Genomic DNA, 23983 nt, shown 5'->3' with positions numbered 1-23983 from the left:
ATATGTCGACCGATTGCAGAGAGACAGGTAGTACCACATCGACCATATGTGTATTGCTATGGAGGAGCACTGAGACAAGGTCCTTTTGGATACATATTGTATTGGCAACATGAGCTAGATAGATTGAGAGAGTTCACATGGAGGCCATATCTTGATTGCCCTGGATGGTCAGATGATAGCGATGAGCTACTGTATTGCAGATAGGAAAGATACCTGATTGGGTGACCAATGAATCACCAGAGAGTGATTGAGATGTACCTGCCAGAGAGAGTCAGATGACAGTTTGGAGAGAGGCAGGATGTACCTAGAGGGACTGCACACTTTGCCCGATCACACAGAGAGACGAGTCAGTGGGGGAGGATGATTCAGCCACACATAGCCTATGCTGATTTCACACAGCTACAGTGGAGACAGTGGGATTGGAGATTAGATGTCATGGATGCTGGGATGATAGAGGAGTATGAGAGATGGTTTGCACGATGGTGGCCAGTGCCATTGATAGATCCTGATATTCTAGTACCGAGGAGATAGGAGGACTTCCCACTCACAGGAGAGGAGGAGGTGGATGAGGGTGGTGATGAGGATGAGGGGGATGATGAGGAGGATGAGGGTGGTGATGAGGATGAGGGGGATGACGATTATGAGCTAGATTCAGCCGATCAGGAGTCACTACAGGATATACCCATAGAGCCAGATACAGCTAGGATAGAGGAGATGGAGATGTGCAGGGCTACCATAGCGAGTCAGCATGATCATATTGCGACATTAGAGAGATAGTATGCTATCTTGAGGACAGAGTAGGATCAGTTCAGAGCAGAGATAGCCAGACTTATAGCGGCTCGAGATACAACAATAGCCCAGGCACAACAAGAAGAACAAAGTCACTGAGTATATTGGGTCGATTAGGGATGCCAGTGCACGTGAGATGGCACAGATGTTGGTGGAGACCGGAGAGGAGATACACCACTAGAGGACACTATATGAGAGTGTAGTTCCACCAGAGCAGAGAGCAGGGCACGGTCTCAGAGGTCAGTGAGCAGCATGGGGGTGAGTGGACCTATGAGACCACCACAGCCAGGACCTGGGACAGGAGGGACGTCATCCTTGAGACATTTCAGGGATGAGGAGGATAGAGGGAGCACCCAGTAATAGAGACACGTGCTCCTTGTGACAGACAGTGGACATTATGTAGTGTGATATTATATAGTCAGCCTGCGGGCCATACTTAGGACAGACAGTCCAATTTTGTACTCCGATATTATTTTGATATATGATATGATATGCATCGATATGATGAGATGCAACGTGTTATGACTTATGTTATTATGCACCGTTGATGTACCATTGTGGTACATGTATGGATATATTTTTTTTATGTGTTTTTTATGCATTTATAATGTGAAATGGATAAAATGCTTGATGTAATGCGTGAGATAATGCAAATGTACTAACTAAATGGATGCAGGATGCAGCATATGTGTTTTTGTGTGGAGATTGGAGAACTAGACTGAATTGATTGCCCAAACTGATGAAAGAAATGTTAGTAAGAAGAAACAAGACAGAGGACAGTTAGAGGCGAAGAAAAACTTGCTTTCACTAATGCACTTTGTAGGTGAGAACCTTTATTTAATGTAGCAAAATGGGTGCGTAGCATCATGGCATTCAAGGCCAGAGCTGAAATGCAACCCCTTTTTGCAAAAGACAGACACATTGCACACAAGGAATGAGTGAGGCATCCTACGGTGCATACATCAAGGGTCGAGGTATGTGTGGCATTCACAAAGCAAACGTACTTATCACAGACACCCAATGATATAGTTGCCCCAGTTTGCGACAAACATTCCACAAATAGCAATCACAACAAAAAAGAAAGGGACCATGAACCATCCCAGTCACTCTAAATCACTCAGTGACATCATCGAGCAACATAGGAACATGATCGAAGATAAATCAATAAATGATAAGACTCGCTAATTCCAACAAGTCAAACAAATATCTTGATCTTCATTGTCAAAAGTTGAAAGTGTTGATAGGATGATCATGCTGTCTGGTTTCAGGACATGCGGTACCCCGTCTAAGACAGGACACAGTCTGGTTTCAAGTATACCACACCCTGTATAAGACCCATGATAGTAGTGACAAAGTCAAATGATATTGATGCTGACGTTCGATTGATATGACAATTGCGATCAGTTTGAATGTCTAGTTTGATTGAAAAAGTTCATCTATTAACGCATGATGCCATTAAAGCGCAGTGTGTGATTGAGTGTCATTGGATGTATGCTCAGTGATCTATCTATGCACAAATGGATCATTTATTGAAAAAATGCAAAATGCTTGTTTTTGGATTTTGATGTTTTTCACTTTGTAGTAATTTCAAGCTTTTTACAATTTTTTGGTTCGTTTTTCAAGACTTTATTTGACTTTTTTACAGATTTTTTTCAGGACATTATTTAATTTTTAGGGATTTTTTCAGGACATTATTTGATTTTTTAGGGATTTTTTCAGGACATTATGTGATTTTTTTGTTTGGATTTTTTCAGGACATTATTTGAGTTTTTTTTTGGATTTTTTTCAGGACATTATTTGATTTTTTAGGGATTTTTTCAGGACATTATTCAATTTTTAGGGATTTTTTTAGGACTTTTTTTTTTTCATTTTTTTCAGGACATTTTATGATTTTTAGGGATTTTTTCAGGACATTTTGCAATTTTTTTTCATTTTTTTTCAGGACATTTTATGATTTTTAGGGATTTTTTAGGACATTTTGCAATTTTTTTGGATTTTTTTTCAAGACATTATTTGAATTTTTTTTTTTTTTTTGTTTTGGATTATTTCAAGACTTTTTCCAACTCGAAAGTTCTAGTGATTGATCATGACAAGGGGAACACACCCAATGAACATCTGAAAGACATATATAGAAACTAGGACTAAAACATATGCACAAGAAATAGAGTATGCAAGACAATGTGTTGACCAATCACTGGCCTGAAACAGAACATTGGGTCAAGACAAGGATAGGCATGATAAATCTTTAGAGAGAAAGCATAGCTAGAGGCCATGATAGATGACAGAGAAAAGATCGTTTTTACACATGGCGCCTGTTTGCCAGGTTTTCACCATGGTACTTGCCCAAAGCGCCTATTTGCTAGGTCTTCACTAGAGGGTGAATCATTTTTCTTTACTTTTTTTTTTTGTTCTTTTTCTTTGTTTTTTACTTTTTTCACTTTTTTTTTTTTTCACTTTTTGATTTTTTTGTATTTTTTCAGGATCATACTTGAAGAAGTGCTGATAGAAAATTATGCTCAGTACTTGCGAAGGTGCATACTATTTACAAGATCGAACAAAGGTTCACCTTCTGGGGTGGCAAGCTGATATGCCCCCGAGCCATAGGCTGCAGTCACTATGAAAGGCCCAACCCAATTAGGTTCAAAATTGCCTTGATGATGTCAGTAGATTGTGCATTCTTAGGGTTTGTCTTTAAAACTAGATCTCCCACTTCGAAGTGTTGCCCTTTAACCTTCTTATTATAAGAGCGACGGAGACAGTTTTGATATGCTTGCAAATGTGTTAGGGCTGTCTGACATTTCTCATCTAACATCTCAAGCTGATGCAATCGAGAGACTCTGTGTGTCTCATCATCAATCAGATGTTGCAAGGAAACACACAAAGAAGGAATCTCCACTTCCAAGGGTAAAATGACTTCCGCACCATACACCAAGGAATAAGGGGTTGTGCCAGTAGGTGTGCGGATAGAAGTGCGATAAGCCCATAGTGTTGGATTCAACTGTACATGCCAATCTCGACCAATGTCATTGACAACCTTTTTCAGGATCTTGATAATGGTTTTATTTGATGCTTCGGCTTGACCATTACCCTATGGATAGTATGGGCTAGAGAAACGGTGTTGGATATGAAACTTTTCACAGAGTTCCTTGACATCTTTATTCTTGAAGGGACGGCCATTATCTGTGACTATGGCAAGGGGAACTCCATATCTGCATATGATATAATTCAATAGGAATTTTGAAATTTGTACACTAGTGATATAGGTCATGGGGATAGCCTTGATCCATTTCGTAAAATACTCTATGGCTGTAATGATAAACTTGTGTCCATTTGCATATGTCAGGTGAATCTTACCAATAAGATCCAATCCCCATTGAGAAAAGGGCCATGGAGATATGATAGAATGAAGCTCTTGGGCTGGTGCATGAATTTAATTTCCATGGATCTAGCATTTGTAGCACTTCTTAACAAAATCGTGAACATCTTTTTCCAAAGCGGGCCAATAATACCCAGTATGAATCAACATTTTGGCTAAGCTCAGACCATTGAAATGGCCCCCACATATACCATCATGAACCTTGTGTAAAGTCATTTGCGCTTTGTCAGAATCCAAACACCTGAGGAGGGTATGGTCAAAGGAACGACAGTAAAGGGTGTCAGCAATGATGACATATTTGGCCATCTGTCGGATGAAGGCTTGACATTGATTAGCGGAAAGGTTAGGTGGTAAGGTTTGGGATTTCAAATATTGATATACATCATTGTACCATGGGGAGTTAGGACCAACAAGAATGCACATCACATCTGCTATCGGAATGTCAAAAGAAGGGACAAGCAACTGTTCAACCAAAAATTCACATTTGTCCATATTGTGGGGCATATTTAACATGGAAGCAATCATAGCCATTGCATCTACCGACTTGTTTTGCATTCTTGGAACTTGACTGAAATGGATAGCCATGAATTTTGTCTTGAAGAAATCTACCATATGCTTGTAGGGAATAAGCTTTTCCTCTTTTCTTTCATAGTCATCATTCACTTGTCGGATGACTAACTGAGAATCTCCATAGACTTGTAAATGTGTGATGTTCCAGTGGATCGCTACTCGGAGTCTTGTGACCAGAGCTTCATATTTTGCAATGTTATTGGTACAATGGAAAGTTATTCTGTAGGATTTGGGAATAGCATCACCTTGAGGGGTGACAAACAATATACCTGTTCCAGACCTGAACTTGGTATGGGATCCATCAAAATATAACTTCCATTCATTAGAAGACGTGAGAGCAAAGACTGATTCATCTGAAAAATCTATCAACATGGGATGATCATCATAAATAGGAGCCTCTGCAAGTTGATCCGCTATGATTTGTCCTTTTATTGCCTTTCGCTCCATGTACTCAATATCAAACTCACTGAGGATCATAACCTACTTTGCTAGGCGACCTATCAAAGCTACCCTACTAAGCAAGTACTTCAAGGGATCAATTTTTGCAACTAGCAATGTTTGATGACTTAACATATAGTGCCAAAGCTTCTGTGTTGCAAAGACCACTGCTAAGCATGCCCGCTCAATAGTTGAATAATTTAGCTCATAACCCACTAGTGTCCGATTGATATAATAAATAGCCTGCTCTTTGCCTTTCTTATCCTGTTGGGCCAAGAGAACTCCTAGTGTCATTTCAGTTGCAGAAATATACAATATAAATGGCTTCCCTTCTATAGGAGGCATTAGAATAGGCGGCGACAGCAGATAATCCTTGAGAGCTTGAAATGTTGATTGACATTGCTTAGTCCATTTAAAAGTGACTCCTTTATGCAACAAATGCTAGAATGGATGACATTTGTCTGCCAATTGAGCTATAAACCGGCAGATTGACTGTAGCTTTCCTTGTAGACTTCTTAGTTGTCGGAGATTGGAAGGAGGAGGCATATCCATTATTGCTTTAACCTTGGCAAGGTCGACTTCGATGCCTCTGTGAGAAACAATGTACCCTAGTAATTTACCAGCTGTGACACCAAAGACACACTTCTTTGGATTGAGTCTAAGCTTGTAAGTTTCCCTTCGGTCAAATATTGGGCCTAGGATGGCTAGATGACTATCTCTTGTGACATATTTGCATAATAAGTCATCAACATAGTCCTCCATCAAAGTATGCATGAAATCATGGAAAATTGTCATCATCACTCTTTGATATGTTGCACCTGCATTTTTAAGACCAAAGGGCATCACATTCCAGCAGTGAGTACCCCAAGCACATGTGAATGCAGTCTTATGTTGATCTTCAGGAGCAATGCGAATTTGGTTATAGCCAGAGAAACCATCCATCAATGAGAGCATCTCATATCCAGCAGTCATGTCAACTATGATGTCTATATTTGGTAGCGGAAAGTCATCTTTAGGGCATGCTTTATTGAGATCCCTAAAATTTGTACATATTTTGATGCCCCCAGTTACTTTTCTAACTGGTACCAAATTTGAAATCCAGTCTGCATAATTGATGGGTCTAATAAAGCCCATGTCTAGTAATTTTTTTAGTTCTACCTTGACCAAGAGAGCCACCTAGGGATGCATCTTTCTGAGTTTTTGTTTGACAGGCTTGGCATCTACTTTTAATGGCAAGTGATGAAGGACTAATTTTGGATCAAGGCCAGGCATATCTGCATAGGACCATGCAAAACTGATCTTCTTCTCTAGAAAGAAATTGACAAAATCTATCTTTTCCTATTTTGATAGAGAAGCAGCAAAATGAATGACCTTAGGGTTGTCAGGTGTACCCAAATTTATCTCTTCAGTCATTTCCACAAGCAATGTTGATTTTTCCTAACTAGATGGGGGTATGTCCACTCTTCCACCTTTGGGTGCCTCAGAGAGGTTTTCACCTGTAGGTACGTCTTTTATTTTTACTTTTTCATGATTAGAGAGTGCCTTACGGTTTTCACTCAAAGACCTATTCTTTTGATTTTTTACTTTTTCTTTTCTTTTTTTATTTTGATGACTGGAAGATGGAGTTGACTCCCCAAAATATGTTGTGGAATCCAGATCAGTAGCAAATCCTGCCTTATGATCACCTTGTGGTATGTCTTTCCATAGTCCAAGGAATTATGCAATTGCTTCGTCATTTTGAAAACAATCCAATGTGAGTGGTTCTTGTTGGTCATGTTGGATAAGCTGTGGATAGACAAGGGGCATGTCATCATTGGTTTTAAGGAGGGAGAGGACTGAGATGGTAAAGATGTAAACATCTATGGTATCACTGTCTGAACTGCTTGTATCTGATTTAGAGCTTGGGTCCTAGAATGACTCTATCCAAGCATTAGGACATGTTTTAGGAGGGGGAGTCATTTCATGTTTGTCTTCCATAGGCAAATCATCAGGGTCAAGGAAAACATTGTCAAGTGCATAGGAGCTAGAAGAAAAAGAACTCCACTCCCATTCATTGGAATCAGTTTCGGGTCGGGTATCCTTAGGTGTTATTTCATCATCAGAGTCATGCCCCTTTCCACACGTGGTCACTTTGGTAGATGAGGATCCAATTCACAATGGTACAAAACCTAACCCTAAAGTTGGAGGTCGCATCTTGGGTATAACAGGCTCTAGCCTTCCATTCTTGTCTGGGCCTAAGCCACTGCAACCATCATATCCTTTCTTCTGTAGCATAGTAAATCCTTTGCTGTACCGTTCCACTGGAAACTTGACAGGTGGGGTCTCAGTTGGATCCTTATAAAGCCAATATATGACATCATCATCTAAAGTTTCTTTGTCAAGTTCACCCCATCTTGTAAATGTAGTGGGAGGCTGATATTGAATAACTACCTTAGGTTCCTTTTGCAACAAATGTGGTTTGCCATATGATTTTGGAGATATTGGTAAATTCTCGATGAGGAATGTTTGATCCATTGAATATTCTCCGCATCCTTGGTCCTGTATCTTCAATTTTCCTTTGACAACATCTAACAATTCATTAGGATCCACATAACTATGTGAGTGGGCCTCTCTATTGACTGGGACTTGCTGCTGAGGGGAATCCTTTAGAGTAGCACAAAATTGAAATGGATTAGGATCTCCTGGAATTGTTATCTCAGTTCCATTGTAAGGATATTTTAAACATTGATGATAGGTGGATGGAACTACTTTCATTGCATGGATCCATGGATGGCCAAGAAGGGAGATCGAGGTCTAAGACCTACAAGAAAGTGTTTTCTGTCGCTGGACCGACTCTGATAGGTAATGTAATTATCCCTTTAGATGGGCGCTCAACATCATCATATGCTTTGATTGTTATTCTTCTGGAAGCATCAATGCCATTTTCTATATAACCAAGGCCAATGACCACTCTCAAGGTACAAATATTAAGACCTGCTCCACCATCTATCAAGACTTGTCAAATTTTGCAATTATGGACAAAGACTTCAATATGTAAAGGATCATTATGAGGGAGCTTATCAGGTGAAATATCATTATAAAAAAATGCAACATTTTGGGAAACAACTAGATGTCCAATTCGGGCTTGAAACTGGTCAACATCAATGTTTGTCAGGATAGTGGACTCAATTAAAGCTTTATCTAGGACTACGCGATGCATGGGGGACATTTTCAACAACTCCAAGATTGATATTTGTGTAGGTGTCTTTCCTAGATGATCTAGGAGATTATACTGACTCACAGGAGTTGATTTAAAGGAATAATTTGATCTTGACAAGGACGAAGATCATTGGAATCCTCTTTAAAGGTGCTTTGCTCTTGACTTTCAATGGGATCATCGGAAAGGATGGAAGGGATATCTTGATCTTTCTTAGGAAGTGGAATGCCAATGGGATTTGAAAGCACATTTTTTTCATGAAATGGAAGGGGATCGTTTGGGATTGGATGGACTGGTATATCTTGATCTTGCTCGGGGAATAGATTGTCAATAGGACTTTGGATATGATGGACAAGAATAGGGGAATCATCGTGAGTGTCTGGGAACATGGGGTCCTGGTCAACAATTGGATGGGATGATAAGGTTTCAAGATCTTGATCTTCATCTATTTCAAGACACGTTTCTTCATGCTCTAAATTATCCTCTTGACATGGGGTTGGACTTTGGATATGCATGGAGGATTCTGACAAGGGATCAATGTTTTGGCATGAAGGAAATGCACTTTGAACATTTGTGATGGATTCTAGCAGGGAATCAATACTTGAACATGAGGAAGAGGGACTTCGAATGGGGTCCTCTAAAATAGGTAATGACAATAAAGTGCATGGTTGCATTGGGTCTTGTATTTCTAAAACATGACAAGGATGTGCATCATGAATTGGATTATCTTGGCAATCAATTATGGATAGTCCTTGGATAATTGCATCCTTGGGTGTATTATTTGATGAGGACAATATGGAAGGTTCTTGGGAAACTTCTAAAGGTGTAGGGATAGATGCCACTGGAGAGTCAATTTGTTTGTGGGGGGATGAGGCATTGCTAGACATAAGTGTATTATTTTGATCTTCCTCAAAGAACTCACTTGGTAGTTTCCTTAAGATCATTGCAATAAAGCCACCTTTCTTTTGATGTTTTGACATAGTTGTATCTGGAATTTGAACTTGTTTGGCAAGGAGTTGGTTCTGATCTGATGTCATGTTTTGATATTGGACTTGGTTCAATTGTTCTGACATGTTTGAAACTTGGGTTGGTGTGTGCTGCAACCTTTATTTTTGAATGTTTGGTTGTAGTTGTTGATATTGATATTCCACCATTGGTTGAACTATTTGTAGACATTGTATAGTTGGTTGGACATATTGCTGAAATTGGCCCATTGGTTGTGTTGATTGTATATGTTGGAACTGTTGAACCATTGGTTCTATTGGTTGAAAATTTGATTGATAGTAAACGCCTTCTTGTTCTTGTTGTGGAGGCACATAATGTTGAAATTGATGTTGTCTCTTTTCTTGAAATTGTTTCATCATCTCTATTTGGGAGAGGAGAGCTAGTATGTCTGATCATTCAAGAAGAGATCTTACATCAATTGGCTCAATCTTTGGATTTTGACCTAGAAATTTTTGAAACATTTTGGACATTTGTGATCTATTCTTCTCAATGTTTTTCACTCTTTGTTCCAAAATCTCATTTTCTTGAGCTAGTTTCTCCTCTAGTTTTTGTATTTGGACATTTACATCATCATGATAAGTTTGATCCAAGTTTTGAGACATGTAGAGATTTGATTGACATGATTGATTTCTCAATTGTGATGACATGGCTTCGTAAGAAGGTTGAGACCTCATTTCAACAAACATGTCACTATACAATGCAACTAATGGGATTGACAAATGCAACCTAAAGGATGACAATGAAACTTAATGTTTTTGTTGTTTTTCAAGATTTTGACAAACTCATGAATGCAATTCTAAAAATGAGACCCTTAGAAAATTGAAATGATGTCTAGACCTCAAAGGACAAAAGGACCAAGTGACAAAAGGACAAAATGACAATTTCTCCCCTATATGCTTGGATACTAAGCTAGGTTTGACCAAATGACAATAATGACAAAAAGAGAAAAGGTTTGATAAGGTCTTGACTTCCTAACAATGACTTAGGGTTTATCAAAGATTTGGATTACTCAAGTATGACAAAACCTAGTTTTGACACTATATGCAAAGGGACAATTACTATGCAAATGACCCTTAATGACCTAAACTTAATGAAGAGACCTAGGGTATGCAAATGCAAATGTATGACAATGTCAACCTAAGTTTGAATTATGAAATGGTATTACTCTAATGCAAGAGGACACATGCAAATGGATGACCCTTATTGATATGCAAAGGAGTATGACCTAGGTGAAACCCAACCTTGGTAGTTGACAATGAATTTGCAAAATGCAAACCTAGGATGAACCTAAGTCTAAGTGACATGAATGTTGAGACAAGATTTTGAAAAATGTTTGACAACCATGTTTGAAGATGTTTTGAACTTTGTTGGATGAAATGTTCTTGTGTTTAACCTTGTTTTTGAATCAATTTGTCTTGTTTTTGAAATGAGACACAACTCAACTTTTGACAAGCAAAGAAGACAAGATATTTTAACTTAGACTCAAGACAATCATGCTCATTCTCACATTTCTTATGGTAGGCAAGGACAGTAGGTACTTGAGAGGTAGACTCGTTATGAGATTCAAGGAGAATACATAGATGCTTGACCCCACGAGCTCCCCTCCATGGCACTCACTTCTCAGGGCAGCCAAGCATCAGTCCCCATGGAAATCTCCCCATGGTGAACTTAGTATCTCTTCCAAGTATCTGAACTCATCCTTCTCAAGCAACTAGAAGGATTTTTGGCCTTTAAATACAAGGCGTTTAGTAAGGATTTCTGTTAAGCATTACTCCTTGGTGTCACGCAAGCGTGATTGAGACATTAAGCCCACCAAGATGCCAAACAAATGTAGTCACGCAAGCATGATTTAGACCTTGAGGCCCTACTTAGATGTTGATATGAGAAAGAGTCCAAGGGTCATCACTTCCCAAGTAACTACAATTCCCACGTAACCCTTCCTTCAAAGCTTTCACCCATCAAGTATTTATTTATAGTGAGTTAGAATGCCAAGGTATTCTAGCTGTACTCACTTTGGGTCGCTCCCTTCTCACAATTGTCACTTGCTTGCAAAAGAAAGCAAATGGTCAGGAAGGCAGGCCCTCTAAAGGTAACTGTAACATCATAAATTGTATGCACTTGCTAAAAGTGGTACAATTTAACACCTAGTTTAGCACCTGCCTTGGCACAGTTGCATTTTGCATTACATTTCCCCTTTAGCACTTAATTAATCGAATTAATTAGGTCTAAAGGTGCTATTTCACCATTTTCCACATCACAAAGTTGGGCCCTTTCATTAAAGCGTGCCCCTTTCATTTTATTCCTCCAATGCATCACTTAATCAAAAACCCTAATTAGGCCCTATTCTGAGCTTGGGGGCTTAATTTCGGGGGTCAAAACATCTCGAAATCACCTGTAACTTCAGGATTCTCTCTAAAATCATCATATCTGACGGTCCTGAAAATTTGGTGAAAATTTGTCGGGACTGTGGCGCCCGGAGTGCACACGGTCCCGGACATTTTTCCTGAAATTTTCGGAGCGCGATCCAATCATAAAATAAAGCTTAACCCCAAGAAATTGGTAGGATATTCAATCTCTAGGTCGACCAAAAGACGAAATTGCGACCTAGGGTTTCATACATAAGAGCTCTCTTTCTTCATTGTAAAGGATCCGATTTTTGTTTTCAGGAACTTCATATGCAGCGAAAGAGCAGATCTTTGAAGACTTCAACATCTTACAACATCCCTCTATCAAGCATTTATCAATTCCATTCATCCATTTAGGGCTTGGAAGACATTGAAGAACAATAGGAGATTACCGACTGAAGATTGGCTTGTACTCCTCCCTTGAGGGTTGGGTATGATTTCATGTTGTTTTCATGTCTTTACATAAGCTTCAATACATCATTTATTCATGCTTTAGATCACTTTGCATCTTGATTTAGAGCATTTACGTTATCATTTACAAGCAATTAGGGTTTACTTTCTAGGTTGCTCTAGTTTGCTTTCTTGCATTTTAGGACCTTTCACACACACTAGGTCTGCACACACAATACATTTTACAAAACAACTTGGCTATTCGTGGAGGTGGAAATCACCGAAGCGGGGGTTTGACTAAGGCAAAACCCTATATAGCCGCCCATACACCCTTTTTCAGATATCATTGCAGGTTTCGGGATTCAGACGACGCCGCGAGATACAGATCCAGAGAGAGAAGGTCGAGACAGCACTCTGTATCAAATTGCAGAGCAAAAGACTGGGACAGGGGCGCTGGGCGCCCTGGTCCTGCCAGGACAGGGGCGCTGGGCGCCCTGGTCCCTGGGACAGAGGCGCTGGGCGCCTTGGTCCTCCAGACAGACAACTTTCAGACAGCTTCCCGACAGTGTTCCAGAGTGCAGAACAGCAGTTTCCGGTGCAGTTTTCAGGACAGTGGCGCCCGCGCCCCCATCCCGAACATTTTCAGTCCAATTTTGACTCCGGGTACACATCTGCATTCTTATTTCATCCTTGTATTTACAGCTGTTCATTGTTTAATCTCAATTCTGCAATCTTGTTATTAGTTCATACTTGCATTTTGGGATTAGGGTTTGAACTTGCATTACTTGATCTTACAATTTCAACAAGGGAATAGAAATCCTAATAGATATCCCGTGGCTCTCTCTTTCACCAAAAGAAGTAGCCAATTGTGCGATATCTCTAGGCTCTTTCGTATTCCGTAATGTGTGTCAAAAGGTAGGATTAGGGCATGTTAACCTAGTCTCACTTTTTCCCCCCACACATTTTGGTGAACCCGACGTGAATCTATCGTTGCTTCCTCTTGCATTGCATTTGTTAGATCTAGATCTAGATGTAGTGTGTTTTCATTTCATTTTCATTAAAAAGAAAAAGAAAAAAAAAAAGTGTGTTTCTTTGCATTGTGTGTTTAAATTTTATGCAACCTTTTATTTCAAAATGTCAGACTTTTATTTGCAAAATGTTCATGCTTATGATTATTATTATGAGTATAGCCAAGATGAATTAGATGAAGCTTTAGATGATTTTTTGAACCCTAAAGATACCAAACCTTCATTTTACCAAAAACTCATAAACCTTGTTACTATGCCATTTCGTTGCGATGAGAAAGATAAGGTGAATGAGTCCTCTCAAGGGTACATTCCTATCAACTCTTCCACTAAATCTAGTAACATGGTTGTTTTCACCAATCCCCTCTATGAGGAGATGTCTCCTTTTGAATCAAAAGATAAACCTTTCAATAGATATGATCATGCTTTGTTGGATGATGCTCTTGATGACTTTGTGGCTTTATCGAAATCTTTAAACAAGAACAGAACTTCTAAATTAGTTAACATGATAAACTTGAATGAGCATAAAAAGCCTCTCTTTGAAGTCCAAGGAGCTTATCCTTCTCCCACCTTTCAAGTTTCTAAGTCACCTCTCCTTACTGTCCAAGGAGGGTATGATCATGATTCCTTTCGTACTCCGAATAAACCAATCATCACTGTGCAAGGAAGAAAACCTATAAGTCCTTATAATTATGCCAAGCAAATAACTAGAGAGAGTAATCATGTGGTTGCCCATACTTATCATACCAGAAATAATAGGCAGCCTAGTCCTCCTCTTGTTATCCCAGTTTCCCTTTCGAATCCTCAACCGGTTCTTCCACAAACTCCACGTATTTCACAAGTTCTTGGAAAGGAATATGATCTCATAGAACAACTTAAAGCTACCCCTGCTAAGATATCCCTTTGGGATTTGATTCAAACTTCTTCCGCTCATCATGGAATGTTACAAGATGCCTTGAAAGATTTAAATGTTCCTCCACCGAATACATCTAGTAATATAGCATCTTTGGTTAACTCTGTGATGAATCCTAAAGCTCAAATTGTGTTTACCCAAGATGAGTTGCCTACTAGTGAAATCCAACATCAATATGATCCCTTGATGATTGTGGTTATCATGAAAGACACTGCTATAAGGCGAACACTAGTAGATAATGGCTCTGGTCTTAATGTGTGTAGCATTAATCTTTTGCATAAGATGAATGTGGATACATCCTTAATTGAACCGGACTCTCATCCTATTCGAGGCTTTGATAATGTGGCTAAAACTTCATTAGGTACTATCACCTTACCCATCACAATGGGGCCTGTTACTTTGCCTACACCTATCCATGTTATGTCGGGAAATCTAACGTACAACTTGCTACTGGGGAGACCTTGGATTCACAGTATGCAAGCTGTCCCTTCTACATTGCATAGACAAGTTAAATTTATTTATAACAATAAGACATATACCTTGATAGGTGATACTAATTTTCAAGCTTGTTTGGAAACATCCACTTCTAAGGGGGGTTCTTCTAAGCCGTCCTCATCTAGTGATGAATCTTTAAATAAGATACCTATCGGTGAATCCTCGCTCTCCAATGATCAAAATTCTTTGGATGAGTCTGGAGCTCTTGGAGAAGGTTCTTCTCGGCTTGAAACTACACATAAGAAGGATTTTGATCCTAGGAAGATCCTCGAAGACGACGATTGGGGATCCCTTGATTTTAATCCTACCTTTGTGGGTGAATATAAGGTTCCTTCTAGAGAAATTAAAGTTGAAAAGAAGGAAGAAGCTGAAAATCATAAAGTTGAAAAGAAAGAAGAAACTAAAAATCAATCAACCTTACCTGAATCTATGAGTAATAATTTTGTGGCCGCCTCTCAAACTTCTTCTCCTCACATCTCTAATTATGAAGAGTTTGATTCTTTGTCTTATGAAAAACCACCTTCTCTTCCTGAAATGGCTGATCATTATGGTCGTGGTTTTTTCATTTTTGCTAAGCATGGGTATCATGGAAAAGGTTGTGGTGCTCATGAACAAGGGATAAGAGTTCCTCTAGAGACTAATTTTCACAATTATGCCTTTGGACTTGGCTTTAATCCCTGCAAACGTACTAAAGCTTCTAAAAGACCATGCATTAGTGTTAATGCTATCTCTACATCTTTATCAATACAACATCCTGAGTATAGTGATGGGGATCCTTCGTGTGCCTGTGCTTTGGATGTCTTCCCTACCGACGATGCTTTAGCTGAGTTCTTGGGAGCCTATGACACTCTTCCTCGTTATCATCACAATAGGGGACTCCCTTATTGTTTGAACACTGAAGCCTATTTTGGAAAAGAGATTGATAATGATGAGATTGTGAAAGAATTCCCTCAGTTAAAGGATACTCCTCAACAAAGTAATCTTCTCATAAGTGACACCACTGATGTTAAGATGGATCCTTGCAATAAAGAGAAAGTCATTAAAATTGGGAAATGTTTGGATGAAGAGGAACAGAAACAATATGAAGAACTATTGCATGAATTCCCTGAGATCTTTGCTTGGGCATATTCTGACATGCCTGGTATAGATCCTAAGATCGTTACTCATAATATTGTCTTAGTTCCTGATGCTAAGCCCGTGAAACAAAAGATTCGAAAAATGAATCCTAAGGTGGCTCTGCTTGTTAAGGCTGAGATTGAAACATTATTGGAGGCTGGATTTATCCGCCCTATTGACTATTCCCCATGGATTTCAAATATTGTTGCTGTGGCTAAACCAGACAACAAAATAAGAATGTGTACCAACTTTCGGGATCTAAACAAGGCTTCTTTAAAAGATGATTTCCCTCTTCCAAACATTGACATGATAGTTGATTCTACGGCAGGACATACCTTGTTATCCTTCATGGATGGTTTTTCAGGCTACAATCAAATTTTTATTAACCCTCAAGATCAATTCAAAACTACTTTCACCACTCCTTGGGGTACGTTTTGTTGGATAATGATGCCTTTTGGACTTAAAAATGCCAGTGCAACTTATCAACGAGCGATGACCCTTATCTTTCATGATTATATGCATAAGATTTTAGAGGATTATGTTGATGATATTTTGGCCAAATCCTTTCTTCGCATGGATCATGTTAAAATCCTTCGTCAAATCTTTGAAAGAATTCGTAAATATCACATGCGCTTGAATCCCTGCAAATGTGTTTTTGGTGTGGATAGTGGAAAACTATTAGGGTTCATAGTTTTGCATCGTGGGATTGAGGTGGATACTAAGAAAATAGATGCTATTGTCAACATGCCACCTCCTAGAAATGTGTCTCAACTTAAAAGCTTACAAGGAAAGATTCAAGCTATTCATAGGTTTGTGTCTCAGCTTGCGGATCGTACCTTTCCTTTTACTCAACTTCTTAAAAAGGATATCACTTTTCAATGGAATGAGGATTGTCAGCAAGCATTTGAAGATTTAAAAGTGTATTTGGCTAGTCCTCCTATTCTTCAACCTGCCGAACCTTCTAAACCCTTCCTTGTGTATACAGTTGCTTCCTCTCATGCTCTCGCAGCATTGTTGGCACAACATGATAAAGATGGTAAGGAATGTCTGGTTTATTACATAAGTCGTACCTTACTCAATTATGAGACCCGATATTCTGCGATAGAAAGACAATGCTTGGCCTTGGTATTTGCGACTCAGAAATTGAGACATTATCTTTTAAATTCAGAAGTCCATGTCATGGTAAAGTTTGATCCTTTGAAGCATCTTTTCTCTAAAACTGATTTATCAGGACGTCTAGCTAAGTGGGTTATGATGTTAACTGAATTTGACCTTAAATTTATTTCACAAAGAGCAATTAAAGGACAAGCATTGACCGATCACTTAGTTGAGGCCCCTTCACCTTTTTCCTTCCCTAACCCTGAGTCCTTTCCTGACGACTTCATTCTTTCTATAGAGAAAGATGAAACTTGGGAGTTATACTTTGATGGCTCTAAGTGTCGTACGGGATCGGGGGCAGGTGTTGTTCTGATTTCTCCTACAAAGAAACCCATTCCCTTATCCTATCGTCTAAATTTCCTATATACCAATAACATTGCTGAGTATGAGGCTCTTATAGCGAGAATAAAAGCAGCCTTAGCTCTGAACATAAAACACATACATATCTATGGAGATTCGCAATTGATTATAAGACAAGTAACAGGAATATATCAAGCAAAACAAGACAAATTATCACAATATAAAGATCTTGCCATCTCTTTATTACAGAAATTTGATTCTTATACCATGGAACCTGTTCCTCGAAAAGATAATAGACATGCGGATGCAATGGCATGTGTGGCTTCTCTTGTATCTTTAGAGGACCCTGTGGTTGATCTTAAATTTGTTATTCACAACCTTATTTCTCTAGCTATTGTAGACGATTCTAGCTTGGTAACATGTTGTGATTTTATAAACTCAGATGAATGGTACTCGCATATCGTAAGATATTTGACCGATGGTATCTTTCCTGATTCCGCTAATAGGAACACTAGGGCAAGAATCCGCAAGCTATCTGCTAGGTATATCATTCTTTCTAATGTCCTTTACCGAAGGGGTTATGATGGTTTTCTCCTTCGTTGTCTTAACAAGTCGGAAATCCCTGTTGCTCTTGAAGAGGCACATTCAGGTGCCTGTGGGGGGCATTTTGGGGGCAAATCCTTGGTTCATAGATTGCTTCGTATGGGATACTATTGGCAAACTATGCAGAAGGATTCCTTTTCATTTGTTAAAAAATGTCATCAATGTCAACAACACAATAATCTGATTCATGCTCCTGCCCAAGAACTTCGTTCTCAAGTAGCTTCTTGGCCTTTCTCCGCATGGGGTTTGGATCTCATCGGAAAAATCTCTCCTCCTTCATTTCAAGGACACACCTTCATTATAACCGCAACAGATTACTTTACGAAGTGGGTAGAAGCTATTCCCCTTCGCTCTACTACTGCTGAAGTGATTTGTCAATTTTTTCTAGAAAACATCATTTCTCGATTCGGGATACCTTCTACTATAATCTCAGATAATGGGACATCATTTAAGAACAAGGACGTGAAGAAATTCCTCGAGAAGTATCATATCAAACATTGATTTTCTACACCATACTATCCTCAGTCAAATGGTCAAGCCAAATCATCCAATAAGATAATTGAACAAATTCTTCGCAAAACCGTGAATAAGCATGGTAAGGATTGGAGTAACCAGCTAATCTATGCTCTTTGGGCTTACCGAACGAGTGTACGAATTGCCACAGGAACTACTCCTTATAATCTTGTTTATGGTGCTGACGCTATTATGCCTTTAGAGCTAGAGATTCCATCACTTAGGGTTTCTCTCAAAGGTATAGTAGATGATGACTCTTATAGAGAACGACGACTTCAACAGCTTGAGATGCTTGATGAACAGCGTATAAACGCTCTTGAGCATATTCAAGCGTATCACAAAACTCTACAACGAAGCTATAATGATAAGGTTATTCAATGTTCCTTCTCAGTAGGTGACTTAGTCCTCTATGAGAATCAGCGCAATGTGAATGCCTTACCTGCAGAAAAGGGAAAATTCAGTCCTAATTGGCTTGGACCATACATCGTTATTGAGGATTATGGATCAGGTGCTTACAAAATAGCGGATGTAGACAGTACGCCTCTTAAAGAACCTATAAATGCTATGCACTTGCATAGATATTATGCTTAATTCTTCATTCCTTATTTATCTTCTTTTCAATTCTTCAAACATTGGATAATATGTTAGTGTCTCTTAATTAAAGCAAAATAGAATTAAATGTTATGATGTTTTGCTTCGTTCTTGACAAGTGTGTTTCTTTACTTCATGGTTTGTCTTGAATTCATTTATGTAAATTGTGAAAGATTTACATTCCATTATGCTAACATATTATACAGTGTCTTTATGTGTTAAGTAGAATCGTATCATGTTGTGTTTAAGTTCAGAATTAAATCACATTAGTTATATGATTCTTAGACTTAATGCATATATCTTCCTTATCATCAATGTAGTACTTGATTAAATATTTAATTAAGTCACACATGTATCAATTTAATCATGGAGCATTGAGAAATCAATCACATGGAAATTAAATTCTGAACATACATGTACATTTACCAGATGTATTAGATTTAATCAAAACAAAATATACATTGTTTTAAGCATTAAAGATAACACATTTGAGACAAAAGAGAAGCATGTATATATACATATATATATGTGTGGATCGTATACAAATATAGGTCACTGTATATCCAAAATGTGACCTCTCTTTTACATCATAAAATCATCTCCTATCCCTAGGGCTAGTGGCTGGAGAGTGTCGACTGGACACTCCCTCCTGATCTGGCCGTGAAGGTGGACCCATGGGTGTGTAGCGCGATACAGACCGTGAGTGACTCCGAGAGGAACTCCTACGATCCCTATCCATAAGGATCGCGTGATAGGTGGTAGCCTCGGCCTGAGCCGCTGCTAGATCTCGCCGTGCCTGCTGGAGGTCCTCTGATAGGACTCTCTCTCTCTGCCGCGCCTGCTGGAGGTCCTCTGATACGACTCTCTCTCTCTCCCTCCATATATCTACCTGTACTCAGAATGGGGAAAACAAGTCCTCATGCCGACCCGCGTTCCCCTGAGGCCTATAGGCAATCTATGAGGAACTGGGGATCTGTGCTATCATGGAAATGTCTGTCATTGCCTGCTGAATTAAGGAACGCCACTCCTGCACATTAGCTGTGGCAGTAGAACATATTTTTTTTTTTTAGTACCATTCTATATCATCAAAACATTAATCAATCAATATAAAACTACTATACCTGGATCTCCCTCACGCCAGTAGGGATCATGATATGGTAGCATCTGTGCTTGGGCACCACTAGGCTCCCCACGCTCGAATAATCTATGCACGATGGGTGTGGGCTGGATGGTACTAGGAATAGGTCTCCATATCGCCTCATGTTCTCCCTGTTGGGGAATAAGAGGTGGATCCAGAGCTATGGTATCATCTCCTGAATGGTGGGGAGCTGCATCTGACTCCTCATCATCTCTATCCTCCTCCTCATCGTCCTCCTCATCATCCTCATCCTCGTCCTCATCCGCATCATCACCTGCATCTCCCTCGTCCTCCTCTCTATCTGTATCCTCCTCCTCCTCCTCGGTACTAGGCTGATCGCCTGTAGGTGGATCAGGATCTCCCACCTCCTCATGACCCTCTCCCTCCTCTGGCTCCTCTGACCTGGATCCCTGGTCCTCATCTTGGTCTCCATGTCTCAATGGGCCTGGATAGCCTGTCGGATGATCTAGTGGAAAGATAGGACCTGGATATGATCTCATAAACCATGAGACGTACCTGCGCTGTGCTCCAGGCTCTGCAGAATAATCAGTGACTACATCCTGATCAGATCCCTCTATATCTGTAGTCTCGATGTCATCTATCATCGGTCTCGCTACTGCTCTAGGTCTGGGAAGGACCCGTGAGTGTCGAGTATAGATGGGCACATCGGCTGGAACACACTGCTCTAGCTCGAACTGCCTCCGTACTCGGTCAAAGAAGAAAGGGACTATGATGTGTGAATATCGTCCCCACAGTAGGCGGTTCCTCTGTAGGCATGCTAACTGTCTCTCCATCCCATCCCATCTGTGCATCCGCAGGTAAGGTCTCCACACTATCACCTCGACTGTCAGTCTGTCAAAAATCACTCTCCAATATAATAAATCTCCAAATCTCCACTCGCTGGTAAGTGGATAGGTGAACACCCTAGGTCGCTCGCTCGCTGTACTCAGCGGAAAGCCAACAGGCCTGGTGCATGTGAAGTGCTCTAAAATCCACACCTGCAGAAGTGTGCATGTCATCAAACTGAACCCCTGTCCAAATACGTACTCCTCAAGGTCGTGATAGAGATGTGCAAGCATACTCCGACCCCAAGCATACACTCTCCTGTGTCTCTCCATCGCTCTGATACACCATGTGAAACCCCCATGCATGTGCATCCCTCGCCCATCAGGGCAGATGGCTAGTGCTATGATGGCTATCATAAGGCATCTCAGAAGGGGTACCTCCCCTATAGGATGTAAGAGCCAGCTGACCATGATGCGACCTCTCGTCTCGCTCGGCATGACTCTCCCTATGCAATACACCTGCTCTCTCTGATGATCCTCCGCTGACTGATCAGTCGCGTATGTAACAGTCGCTCCTCTGATAGGCAGACGAAGTATACAGTACACATCCTCAAGTGTAACCATCAACTCCCCTACTGGAAGATGAAATGTGCATGTGTCAGGATCCCATCGCTCCATCAATGCCATCAACATCGCAGGATGGAACCGAATGGCTGGCATGAGGATCACATACCATAATCCTACTATCGACAGTGTGTCTCTCTCTGACTGAGTAATCCGCGGAATCTGATCTTGTAAAATGTGAAGAATATGTCCCACTGTATGCTCTCTCATGTGTGGAAGGCCCTGCAACACAAAAACATAACCGTAATCAGTACTCAATCATCAAAATCGCTAATGCAAACTGTCGAACATCGTGTGCTAGTCCTGAAACCCCTCGCCAAGCCCTGATTGGGGACCATAGTGTCCTGTTAGGGACCATGGTGCCCTGTCAGGGACCATGGCACCCTGAGGGGACCATGGCGCCCTGTCAGGGACCATGGCGCCTTGAAGGGACCATGGCGCCCTTGTCAGGGACCATGGTGCCCTGGGGGGACCAGGGCGCCCCACAAGGACCATGGCACCCTGGGTGGGCCCTGGGTCAGCCTTCAGGGCCCGCATACGATCACAGAAAAGTCAAAATGCAGAAAATCAAAAGTCAAAGTTCAGTCAACTCACCTCATCCAGTGGCTCGTCGTCAATCACGGCCTGGCGCAGGATCTCAACCCTCGTGGGACGCTCTGGTCATCGTGAAGGCATGATGATAGCTATGTGGGCTCCGCTGCAATGAACAGTACTCAGAATCAACAAAGTGACAAATGCAAGTGTCTCTTTCAAGGTATATACGTTCATTCCTGTACCTTTATTTTCAAAACCCTAATTTTCCTCTTTCACTCATTTCATCATAACTTGAGTTTGGGAGATGCGATTTTTGAACCGTTTGTTGCGTAGGAATTGTATTTTCAGTCCCCTACTCTCAGGATGTTCCAAAAAGTGCTCTGATGAAGCCTTTTCAGTGAACATCCCTCATCAATACTCTCTTACACAATTTGTTGTAAGTAAACATGCTACCCTGTTTCACCTCCCTAATAAGCAAGTCGAAATAGGGGGGGGCATACAGCTACTCACAAATTTCATCACTTTCCTTAGTAAGCATTAGGTGATTTTTGTGATCTAACGTTTGTTTTGTAGGGTGCGGTTCCTAACTGTGTACTGCAGATGCCGCTGGGGGCTTCGTCCGACAACTTATGGATATATCCTTTTTTCAAATAATGTTTACTTTCTGTACTTTAGCTTGCATATGCACGTAGTACTCATATGACCGCTAAAGTGGGGGCTAAATGTAACGTCATAAATTGTACGCACTTGCTAAAAGCGGTACAATTTAACACCTAGTTTAGCACCTGCCTTGACACAGTTGCATTTTGCATTACATTTCCCCTTTAGCACTTAATTAATCGAATTAATTAGGTCTAAAGGTGCTATTTCACCATTTTCCACATCACAAAGTTGGGCCCTTTCATTAAAGCGTGCCCCTTTCATTTTATTCCTCCAATACATCACTTAATCAAAAACCCTAATTAGGCCCTATTCTGAGCTTGGGGGCTTAATTTCGGGGGTCAAAACATCTTGAAATCACCTGTAACTTCAGGATTCTCTCTAAAATCATCATATCTGACGGTCCTGAAAATTTGGTGAAAAGTTGTCGGGACCGTGGCGCCCGGAGTGCACACGGTCCCGGACATTTTTCCTGAAATTTTAGGAGCGCGACCCAATCATAAAATAAAGCTTAACCCCAAGAAATTGGCAGGATATTCAATCTCTAGGTTGGCCAAAAGACGAAATTGCGACCTAGGGTTTCATACATAAGAGCTCTCTTTCTTCATTTGAAAGGATCTGATTTTTGTTTTCAGGAACTTCATATGCAGCGAAAGAGAAGATCTTTGAAGACTTCAACATCTTACAACATCCCTCTATCAAGCATTTATCAATTCCATTCATCCATTTAGGGCTTGGAAGACATTGAAGAACAATAGGAGATTACCGACTGAAGATTGGCTTGTACTCCTCCCTTGAGGGTTGGGTATGATTTCATGTTGTTTTCATGTCTTTACATAAGCTTCAATACATCATTTATTCATGCTTTAGATCACTTTGCATCTTGATTTAGAGCATTTACATTATCATTTACAAGCAATTAGGGTTTACTTTCTAGGTTGCTCTATTTTGCTTTCTTGCATTTTAGGACCTTGCACACACACTAGGTCTACACACACAATACATTTTACAAAACAACTTGGCTATTCGTGGAGGTGGAAATCACCGAAGCGGGGGTTTGACTAAGGAAAAACCCTATATAGCCGCCCATACACCCTTTTTCAGATATCATTGCAGGTTTCAGGATTCAGACGACGCCGCGGGATACAGATCCGGAGAGAGAAGGTCGAGACAGCACTCTGTATCAAATTACAGAGCAGAAGACTGGGACAGGGGCGCTGGGTGCCCTGGTCCTGCCAAGACAGGGGCGCTGGGTGCCCTGGTCCTTGGGACAGAGGCGCTGGGCGCCCTGGTCCTCCGGACAGACAGCTTTCAGATAGCTTCCCGACAATGTTCCAGAGTGCAGAACAGCAGTTTCCG

The sequence above is a fragment of the Cryptomeria japonica genome, chromosome 2 (genome assembly GCF_030272615.1).
Source record: "Cryptomeria japonica chromosome 2, Sugi_1.0, whole genome shotgun sequence".
Classification (NCBI taxonomy): Eukaryota; Viridiplantae; Streptophyta; class Pinopsida; order Cupressales; family Cupressaceae; genus Cryptomeria; species Cryptomeria japonica.
This window is presented reverse-complemented; position numbering follows the sequence as displayed.